Consider the following 11745-nt stretch of genomic DNA (forward strand, 5'->3'; position numbering starts at 1 on the left):
TAGCACCACCCTGCCACCCAAACCGACGGCAGGCGAACATGCTCGTCATCTCACTGCTGCCTGCCTTGGTGGTCTCTAGTGCAAGCTATATTTTTCCCTCGTCTTTCTCTTTCCCGTTTCATTCTTTTTTTTTTTTTATAGCAAACAGAAAATTGTTCCTAATTCGCTGCTGCTAGAGGGGGGTAATTTGCGGCTTTTGGCAGAGCATTGTAAGCCCCAAATTTGAAAAAGCTGTTGTGGGGAAGTTGTTTTTTATGGGCGTGCACCATGGGTTTCGACAGCAGGAGAGACAAAATCCAATCACTTTAATGCATCAAGGGGAAAAAATACAATTAAGGAGAGGAAGCACTTGAATATCAACAGTAGAGATGATGAAATACTTGTCTAACACAGTTAACTCTGACATTCTGCATGCAGCTCCAGCACACAGGTTCTAGCAATCCTATATCTGCTACCTCTTAAAATGTATTTAAGTTGAAAGAATTTTTGAAAATGACCAGAGAGGACTGCAGGCTAAATAGATTCAAGCTTAGGTTGTCATAAATAGAGGACAGAGTGTAAAGAGATTTGGAGAAACAAATGTCAACTGATTACAGTCAACACTAAGGTGATCAGATATCTGTACATTATGGAAACTGATTTCTTATTGTTCACCTATCTTCCTTAAAAATCTATTTTTATATCATTTTATTTCCCATGCATCACTCACTTTCCTTCCCATGCATTAATCTCTTTTTCTCCTTGCTCAGGATATTGCTGAAGTGTTTTGGTTTCTCTAACTCCAGCGTGGTTTTTCGCTTCCACGATGCTGCGTCAGTACCTCGGGTGTTTAAATACTTAAGGAAGGTTTAAGGAGCAGTAATACATTAACTTCGCATCACCCGAGGGCAATGTAAAAACTACCCTCAGAGAGAAATGAAGTCAATAAATAAAATGAGGCCTTGTCAGATGTCTGGAACAGCTTTAGAGGATGTGAACAACAGGGAAAGCCACTGTGTTGAAATTAGCGCAACTAAGCTGGGAGGGTGTCTGCTGCAGGGCTCGGAGACATTCGAGCAGTTGTTGTGTGCCAGTAACTAATGACAGTGGGGTGTGCTGCAGCTAGAGCCAAAAGTAGCAGAGTGTTTGAGTTTTAATAAGCCATTTCGTTGAATGACACAATACAGTTGCTATTTGAAATGGGAACACCATCATAGATCCTGTTGGTCTCTGTGCCCACTTCCACTGGTGGTCTCCAAGCACGCTAGAGCTTATGAGGAATTGAAAACAACCATTTGCGTATAATACCGTTGAGTCATAAATTAGAAAATTAAAACTCTTGCCAATATATTAATTGCACAATCATTCAAGCACAATAATCAATTTTCTATACATTTTGCTTCAACCACTGATAAGGAATTCTTTGTTGCACATTATAGCCCTTCAGACATCTGCTCAAGGATAACAACTCTACAGTAAAGCTAAAGTGCTATCAAATTTGGACCCCTGGGCCAAAGTGGCCCTCAGATAAACCCACAACACAAACAATGACACCGCTTAAGTCAGTCTCTTTCACGGACACAGCAGTGCTGCACTAGGTGGGGGGCAGTTCTTGGCTCACTCCAAAGCCCTGGTGATTGATGGGACCCCTGGAGGACATTGCAGGTGTTGCACAGGCCAAACACTATCACATGCCAAGTCAAGCCAGTGTTGTTCTTCCCTCAGTGAGATGGATGGAGACGAACATTCCGCAAGTTCACATGAAAGCGAGCGAGCTAAAGGCTGTGCTTGTCAGCTGTAACAGTGGACTGGACCGCTAACCTGCCCAGCTGGAGAGGGCTACACAGAGGTGAAAGTGCACCTCTTATCTGATCGTCAGGATCATTGAAGAGGTCCAGAGGTCACCTGGAGGGGTGGGCACCAGGGCAAGGTCAAATATGTGTAGAAAGTGGTAGTGGTAAATGTATCACATTTTTAATGCTGTGAAAATGGTGTTCTAGGAATCGAGCTAAATGTCTGTCGGATTTCAGAGCTGATTTACAGTCCAAATTTTACTCTAACAATACATTTGCAGCTGTATTATTTGGCATCGTGAATAAAAATGACCCACTATTTAACACAATTTTAAAATAAACATTTGCAGCAGTTTTAAAAGCTGATCATCTTAATTCACAATTTTGTAAGAAAAAATAAATAAATAAAATCATTCTATAATGCATTATTGATGTAACTTCGGCTTGTTTGAATTTTCCATCTAGTCTGTTTACTTTGGACCACATCTTGCCATGCCCATTTTGTAACGGCTTTTCAAATAACAGTCTCTGGAACTACACAAGTTACAAGAGCTAAAAGTGGCTTTGGTCTCTAAGTAGTATCAACGCTTACACTTCCTTCCAGTCTGTTGGCACTGCTGTGTAGATTACAGAGTAACCACTTCCTCCATAGTTCAACTCTCCTGTTTCTTCCAGTACAATCCTCCCTTCTACTCTTTATCTTCCTCTGTGACACTTAGGGAGCTCCAGCCTGCACCTGAACCATACTTCTTAACTTATATAAGGAGGGGGGCCTGTCCCACAGCTCGACCTCAGGACCTCCATAAAGTGGCCTGCCTCGTGTTATCTCAGCATGCCTCATGACGAGTGTAAAGGGACTGCTCTGAGGGCATGGCAAGGTCTTGCTCGCTGTAAAAGTGAGAGCAGAACAGTGATAGGAAAATATAGACTTCTGCATGTGGAAACACCTAGGGAGCATTTGATCCTGGTGGACATGTGCCGTTCCAGGAGGACATGCTCAGTATATTTCCTCGCTCCGGTGCACTGTGTTCTCGGTTAAGCTGCGATCCGAAGTTATAAACAATGAACACAGACACAGTGCACACAAGGATGACAGGTGCCAGGACGAGGACTGTGGAAAAAGATGATGATGAAATATGGGTGTGTGTTGGTGTATTCCTGATGAATATGTAGGAGGATATTTATTTGAACTGATGTCAATTTATAATCAATGTGTTCTCAGGTAAAATTAGGCATGATATACCCCAGTGAGCACAAAAACATTCCAATGACATGAAAAATGACATCTTTGCTGATGTCAGAGGGATTTCTAGATTTTTGCCAGATTTTTCAAAGATGTAGAAAAGATAATAATTGGATTCATGACATCAAACTCCATATGACCAAAACTAGACCAAAAACAATATCTTTTTATGGGTCAATTTAAGTCATACAGTATGCGATTGAACCAGTAAGGAACGTGTCTGGTCAGTTGATGCTCAGTGGAACCTCTACAAGACAAATTTCCACAACAGTACATATGTTGGTACATATGAAAATCTGAATGTACAGTACTGTCAAGAAGTCTTAGTGACATGTAAAGAAATTCTGTACGAAATGAAAAAGAAAACAGTAAAAAACTAAACCCAATCAATATTTGATGTGACCACCCACTTCTCCCAGATACATTGTCATGCAGTTTTAATAGGAAATTGGCTGGCTGGTTGATTGTTTCCAGCATCTTGGAGAACTTGCTTGCTCTTCTGCATAATTTGGCTCTCACATGCTTCTGTCTTGCAAGTAAAATCGCTCACAGTTCAAATTTGGTCTTTTGTACTGAACAATATTTCAGAAGAAAAAAAAAACATGTAAGACATATTTTTGTATGTAACACCTTAAAATTAAACAGAACCTGTAATTGTTTAATTGCCAATTTGAATACATATATTTATTCACCTTGGTAGGAATGGGAAAATACAGGTAATGCTTTAGGAGACTTGTGGAGCATGCCTGGTGAGTTCATATACACGAAGCTGTAAAGAACAGAGATTTATGTGGCGAAGAGAGAAGAGAGAAAGTGAAGAAAGAGGGAGGTCAACTGCAGAAAGAGCGATGGAGGAGTTCACTGCTGAGGAAAAAGGGGGTTTAAGCTGCGTGGAATGGGAGACAGCGAATGTTTGGATAGAAGAGGGGGAAAGCCACGCTAATTTATACTTCACTAATTTGAACCAGCATACCCCTTGCACCTGAGACGCATTCCACCAAGCTTAGACGTGGGAGGTTGACGAGCAGAAGAAGGATCTGTGTCTCTCTCTCTCTCTTGCTCTCTCTGTCAGTGACAAAAAAGTAGTGGTTCTGATTGTGTATGTGTCTGGATGTATGTGTGGGGTGTGTATGCATAGAGCACGTGTGTAAAGGTCAGAAGCGAATGAGGGTCACTGTCAATGCTGCCTTTGTTAACGCCTTTAATGCCACACATGGAACGGGGTGGTCTGAGTGTGTCAGGGACTTAGTCGTCGTGACAGTCCCGTGTAATTGTCGGAGCAGGACCACCCTGTCTGTCACACAAACACAGCCACGCTTGTCAGTATGAAATGTATAAACGTGTGTCATCAGCACTGCTGTCATGTTTATAAAGCTAGGAGCAGATGGGCATCATGCTACTACGCACCATAATTCGAACGATGCAAGATTGCTGCCCGTGAAGTCATAAGGCCTGAAATAATAATCAGAATGATCCTATTACCCTACATGGCAGCTACCCACCCATGATCATCTTTTTGGGGATGTAATTCGTACTACTACAGTAATAATACTAGTATATTTGTTTAATTATCATCATAATCTTCTTTCCTTTTCACGTCTTACAAAAACACAAGTACAAAAGGAACAAAAAGAAAGTATCCAAAAGAAATAACAGTAACTAATAATGATGTAGCAAGTCAAAAATGAGAATGAAGGAACTGTTGATTTGTGATGTGATGTACCGAAAAGCATTTTTAATATTATTTCTGCTGCATGTCTAAGTGATCTATAAGGAGGATGAGCTGAAGCTTCATGGACATTTTGGTTCTGTCAGACCGGTTAAACCATACGTCAATGGTCTATGTTTTCTCAATGGTTAACAATATTAAGCCAAATTTTATTTGAAAGGCAACCACACTCATAATTCATAACACATTTATCAGCATACATAACTCTTTTATAAAAAAGAGTTTTATAAATGCATAACACTTTTATAAAGTGATGCTGGGTATTTCAGGAATGTCAAAACTCAAGAAGTGACATTAGAGAGAAAATTGATTGATGTTATTTTACTTTGAGGGTTTGAAAATCATTCATGCAGTTGACATGTGTGCTTCTTAAATATAATAATAATAATAATAATAATAATAATAATAATAATAATAATAATAATAAGGTTTTTTTTTATCATGCCTTTCTAAAAACTCGAGGTCTCATCCCAATCAGAAAGCACAAATAACACAGCAGGAAGAAAAAGAAAGGAAAAAATGTGATCTTGTATCGGAATAGTGCATCATAGTACTGTGTGTGCGGAGTTTGCATGTTCTCCCCGTGCTGCGGGGGTTTCCTCCGAGTACTACGGTTTCCTCCCCCAGTCCAAAGACATGCATGGTAGGCTGATTGGCGTGTCTGTGGTGTATGAATGGGTGTGTGAATGTGTATGTGATTGTGCCCTGCGATGGATTGGCACCCTGTCCAGGGTGTACCCCGCCTTGTGCCCGATGCTCCCTGGGATAGGCTCCAGGTTCCCCCGTGACCCTGAAGGATAAGCGGTATAGAAGATGGATGTATGGATATATATACTGTTATAATAAATTTTAGGCTTAACATAGGTTTAAGTAGAGTGTGAGATATTGCATGTGAAAATTTCTGCTGTCAAGCAGTATATCTGTTGGATATAATCAAAGTAGCAGTGCTATGCTGTATTTTGTATTATGGTGCTTGGTACCTTCTCTCTGATTCCAGGATGAGATAGAGATTATTTTACAATGGTCGGAAAACTGAGGTAGATGAGTTAATTTGATATGAGGTATTAAAATTAGGTACTGATAGTGCTGTATTTTTGTCTACATATATCTTTGTCTGTAAAAAAAAAAAAAAGGAATCTTTTGACGTCTACAAATTCTAACCATGATAAGCTTGTACTGTTTGTCCAGTGCTGAGTGTAGAGTAAATGGCATAACCATTTAAATGGCAAAAAAATAAGAGAAGACATTTGAGTCCTCCAGGCTGTTTGAGCTTTTGGAGGGTGAAGAGCATAATTTGAGATTTTGTTCTTTCTAGTAAAATATGATGACTATACTATCAAGGGAAAAACAACAGCAGGAGGTAAGCAGAAAAAAAATCTAGAATTTGGAAAGGATATTTATTTTGTTCGTAGATATTCAGGCAAATAAAAATAAGGGTGATTTATTCCATGTTTCCAGATGTCTGTTATTTCGTTCAGCAAGTGGTCTTAATTGATTTTAAGTGGTTCATTCATTTAATCAATTTAGGTTTGGTGAAATGTGGAGCCCAAGATTTTTCACTCTTAAAAGGCTGGTCTCCGACTTTGGCATCTCAACTGGATTTGATCAGAGACAGAAAATTCAGTCAGATTGAGTTGTGTTTTTTTTTTAGTTGAGTTTAAATGTTTGGGGTTTTTTTATACAGGTCTATTTGGTTATATCAGACAAAATGGGTGCTAATGTATTTTTATCTAATTGTTGACATCTTGTCCAATCAAAAGTGGTTAAGTGAAGAGAAACTGATAGGACCATTCTGTTCTAGCCAATGTCAGTGTTAATGGAGGCTTTTTTTAGAAAGAGGTTATTATAGAAGTTAAATAGTCTGTGTTTGTTTTCAGTATTTTCTAGGGAATGTCTCCAATAATGAAATCAGTTTCATGTAAATTTTTGAGTGCTGAGATTACAGATTCTAGCATATTAAGCTTTGCTTATTATTTTTATATCTGAGCTGATTAATGATATATGGCTGTAGTGGAAACATGGCTAGGGTTTCAGAATGGACTTACCTTATTTGGTTACAGAATAACCATGATGACATCAGAGCACTTTATACGATTTGGCTGTGTATGTCTAATTCTCTGGGTCATCTTTTGTCGGGCGTGAGAGGATGAGCTTTGATAATTTCTTCTGATGTTGGAATATGGATTCTGATGGAGTTTTGTAAAGACACTCCTTAGTGTCTAGAGAATCAATAATTACGGCAGGTTCGAGTGATTTTTTTCCAGATGGATGTGTGATTAATGTAATAAATCGACTTCTTTGCTTTTATTTTCTAATTAAGTTGTTGGACTTTGTGTCTTTATTTTGAAAATTCGTAATTTTGCTTTTCACAACAGAATATGGTTCAGTTTTCTTTATCAGTACAGTATTAAGTCCATGTTTAGCTTTAAGAAGGTCATTGATGGTTGAATCAGTAGAGATTGATGTTTTTTCTTTTTGGGGGATAGAGCATAATATATACTTCATGTTTGAAGAAACTGATAAATTATTTATCACTCAGTAATGATGAGTATTATGAGTCTGGGGAAAGGTGGGATTGGTAAAAGTATAGGGCGGTGGTCTGACACACTCCACATAAGTGGGTTAATTATTGAATGAATAATAAAGTTACAAGTAATAAGGAATAAAAATTTTTTTAGTAATGTAGGAGTAAGAATTTTATGTGGGAGTACTATTTACTGTCAAGGTTTGATGGTTTTCAGATATCAATCCATTTATAAATGGATATAGTATGTGTTTGAGGGCAAAATCTTGCATCTGCCATGGTTTTTGAAAGGAATAAAATAAAAATGCACTTTTTAAATAATTTTATATATAAATTGATTTCAAGAAGTTAAAAATGAAATGTGGGTTTAATCTGCAACAAGTCCATAATCCAAAACATAACGCCAAAATTACACACCCTCTGAGATTTGATCTGAAGAAGGCAGTGTATGACATCTGGCAGAGTTACAACAGATATGTAAAAAATATATAATATAATAATAATAATAATAATAATAATAATAATAATAATAATAATAATAATAATAAAGTAAAATAAAAAGGGGACAATGGGTTACAATAAAGTTATCAGGAGGACGGGGGGCTGAATATTACAACTAGAAGATATGAATGAACATCTGTGAAAACAAATAAAAACAAGTATCTTGACATTAATGAAATTACTTTATCTAAGCATATGCATATTTTTTGCACTTGACTCTATATTGTTTGAGTAACAATGCCAAGTTTGTTGAAGTATATTAATGATGACTGGGTCACATCCGGATCCACAACTGTGTTAAAATCACTACTTTAAGTTATGTGTGAAGTAGATTCATAGAACTCTTATTGAGCAAGTATAATTTAACCACATTCTCTACAAACACGATCAGAAAAAACATGACATCCACACAACCACATTTAGTTACACACAGTAGAGCTTTTCTTGTTCCTCTATTTTCAGTTATTTGAGGACATACAGTAAGAGATTTGCATTCACTACAATCTGCTAGTAATTTGAGACACCACACAGACACTGCTTTTGATGAGGCTCATACTAGGTCCTGGATTAAGTTAGACATCTCTCCATGAGGTTTACAGTCTTCCATTCCCCCTTCAGACTCACTTAATACCTTCCTCTTCTCTGGGCTGCGTAGATAATAATAAACTAAATCACAGAATCCCTGCTGTTGATGTGATGGGCTGTCATTATCAACTCATGTGTCTATTAATGTTGAGGATACGTCTATAAATCCTAGGAGAGATGGAGGGGAGGGTGGGAAGCTCAGGAAAATAGATGAGCGGAGAAAAGTCAAAGCTGTGAAAAACAAAAACACAAGCTGGGTTGAAAGACCGCAGCAGACACAGGACATGTGATCAGCATATTGGTCAGTTCAATAACATTAATGCTACTTATTCAGTATTTTTCCTAAATATCTTCTTCGCTTTTCTAAATTAGGACAATGTAACCTTACTATACAGATTCTACTCTGGTGAAGGGTTTCTTGTTCCCACAAAAAAATGGCTGCATCACTTATACAGAGTATTATTTTTGTGCTTTTTGCAGCTCTCTTATTCAATTCCTTTACAGGCCTTGATGGACAGCTTGATAGTCTGCACACACGAATGATTTTGAGTCTGGGGGAATTGGCAGGACAATATGCACGCACACACACACACACACACACACACACACACTGGTGGTTGCTAGACAGACGTTTGCTCTCTTAAATTTTTTTTACATTTTTTGCCCAGTGTCTATTCTAAGCACCCGACTCAAAGCACTTCAAAGTGGCCACAGTATGTCTGTTTCTCCCTCATTTGTCTCACGCATGTGCACACACACACACACACACACACACACACACACACTCACACACTATTTTCCCCTGTCCCTCAATGATGGCCTGGAGACCACATCCCAAAACCATGAACATCTGCATGATGCATATGTAAAATGATTAAGTAGATAATAATCCTTTCATATTGTATTCAGTAATGTTCATGATTCTCTCTAGGCATAACATTAATCTAGATATGCATCTCTCGATCAGGCAATGAAAAGGAAGTACCACATTTTTACAGATCATAGAATCATTTTTTCATAAATGGGAATAAATACTAGCCTTGAGATACTGTACATCCAGATTATTGGTATAGTATTAGTGGAAAACCGAAACCCTGCTGCTTTGTAAACCTTCACTCTTTAAATGCACTTATTTTGCTCTCCCTCTCTCCCTCTCGTGTTGAATCCTTGCTTTCAAAGGAACCACACTGCAAATCAGAGGTCTGGTGTTTGGGACTGAACACTGTCTTTAGAGATTGTCTCTCTCTGTCTCTCATTTTCTGTGCTGGAGCAGTGCTCAGGGCCTCTGTTTCTACTGTGCCGGAGCTGGACCGTGTCGGACTGAAACAGGATTCGGGTGGAACTGTTGCTGAGTGCTGTGGCGCGGTACTGCATGGCCTCCTTCAACCCTGTGGCACTCATTAGCGCAAGGCTCTGTGAGCACATGTTTTGTGTTTCCCTTTTTGAAGTGACGTGACAAGATAATACCCCCACGCAAATGATGAAACATCAAGCCACGCCTGATTTGTCTTTTTGTGTGCTTACTGATTTTGGGATCCAGCTTTGGTTTGGTTAGGGCTTAGTCACTTATTTTGAGGACTTATTCATACTTAGGTGGTAGGTGTGGGACAAAATGTCTTCCTGAATTAGCCCTGATATTGCTCCCCTCAAAATTCTACTTGGCTTTGATGTGGTCGGTTTCTTGTCTTTCGACTTCCTGGCAAATCCTGATCATGCAACTGAGTTTGACCCAGATGATACAGGCCATGAACTGCATGACTACACTCTGAACAAGTTGACTTTGAATGTTAAGAAGTAGGACTTGTCACTTTTCTCTTCTGTCTCCCATTAATGTGGTTGGGTGTAAGATTAAGTTTTCATCCCTGCTAGATCTATACCATATTAGTTCAGCTTTATGGCAAGATACAGAACCTTCTCCCAGAGTGGAGAAAAGTGTGCTTGCTTTGGCCTGACCCTTAGCCATGCTCAAACCGCAGACCAGGGTCCATTATGAAGAGTGGGGGTCTCTCTGCTGTATGTTCAAACACAGTCTACAGCCCCAACTTCAAACCAGAGTCTCACCGCACCAGCAGCATTTGTCAGTTAGCAATGTCCGCATAATTAATCAGGCAAAGCTCCACTCAGAGCGGGGCTAAGCTCCCGTCCTGTAGTGATTTAAAGGAAAGGCTTGTTAGTCCTCACATTAGTCTCTCTTTAAGATCTCTCAAGGCCACATTCATGGGATGTGTGTGTGGTAGAACCACAACAGTCTTTAAAGCTAGAGCGAGCAGAGCCTTTTTTTTCACCTTGTCTTCTATGTTTTTAAAACTTTACTACACTGCAGACATGAGGATCCTCACAAGCACTTTCACTCGCTTTGAGTCTCTTGATTTGTATGATTGGGGCAACTCTTTTCATGTAATTGCTTTTTGTCCATCAGTGGTCTTCTCGTCTGGACTGCATTCATCAGTTGATACCAGTATAAATATCCCTGGGCCTTTTTTTTTTTTAGGCTTCCTGACATCTGGAGGAACACATCTGGCTCATCTTCCAAACGGCAACCCACTAAAAGAGATAGTCTCCTTGGCTAACTGAACAAGTAATTTCCTTGTGTACCAGTTATATCCTAACTGCCAGTACAGCTGTTTTTGCATAAAGTCTATGTCGTGCCATGAATCACTGCTGTATCGCAAATTCCATGGCAGACGAATGTGTCTGTAAAATGTTGTTGACTGTTGTGGTTTTCTTCTGGAGAGCTCTGTACCATTTCACCTATTATATTTAACCCAGTCCTGATTGTGGAAGTAGTGGTTTTCTGTGTAATTGCTAAGCCTTTGCTTTGTTTCTCACAATAGTTGTAAACCTGTCTGCTATTCCAGGTGAGACTACATGCAGACTGCCTTTTTTTTTTTTCAATTCAAAACACCTCTTGGTTCAATGTGAGTTGGTCAATGTTTTTCCTGCTCTCAGCTTTTATAACTGTTTATTTTACAACCTGGATAAACAAGAATTTGATTGCCACTGATTACCAAATCAGGTTACAATGCAGCTCTTTTAAAAATCAACAGCATATTGTTTCAACAGCACACCTCACAGGCTTGGCAAAGATCCGTGGTCTTGGCAAAACTCACAAACTGAAAAGCAATAAATGAACATCGCCATTTTCCTCAGCGGGCTTTAGTCTCATAAATGTTGGGTAACGGCAGGTGTGTGTACATAAATAAGCGCTCAGTGTGCTGTTACCAAGGGGATCATTTTTTGCGTGTTCTTTAGGATTTACTTTACTTTTATTCATGGTTTATTGACTATTTAAAAGACACACACATGCACATACACATAGAATGGACATAAACATTTTGCCAGACAGACACATGCTATATTTTGGGGGAAAGTGTTCAGTTGCCAAAAATAT

This window comes from Ictalurus punctatus, chromosome 2 (genome assembly GCF_001660625.3).
Source record: "Ictalurus punctatus breed USDA103 chromosome 2, Coco_2.0, whole genome shotgun sequence".
Taxonomy (NCBI): domain Eukaryota; kingdom Metazoa; phylum Chordata; class Actinopteri; order Siluriformes; family Ictaluridae; genus Ictalurus; species Ictalurus punctatus.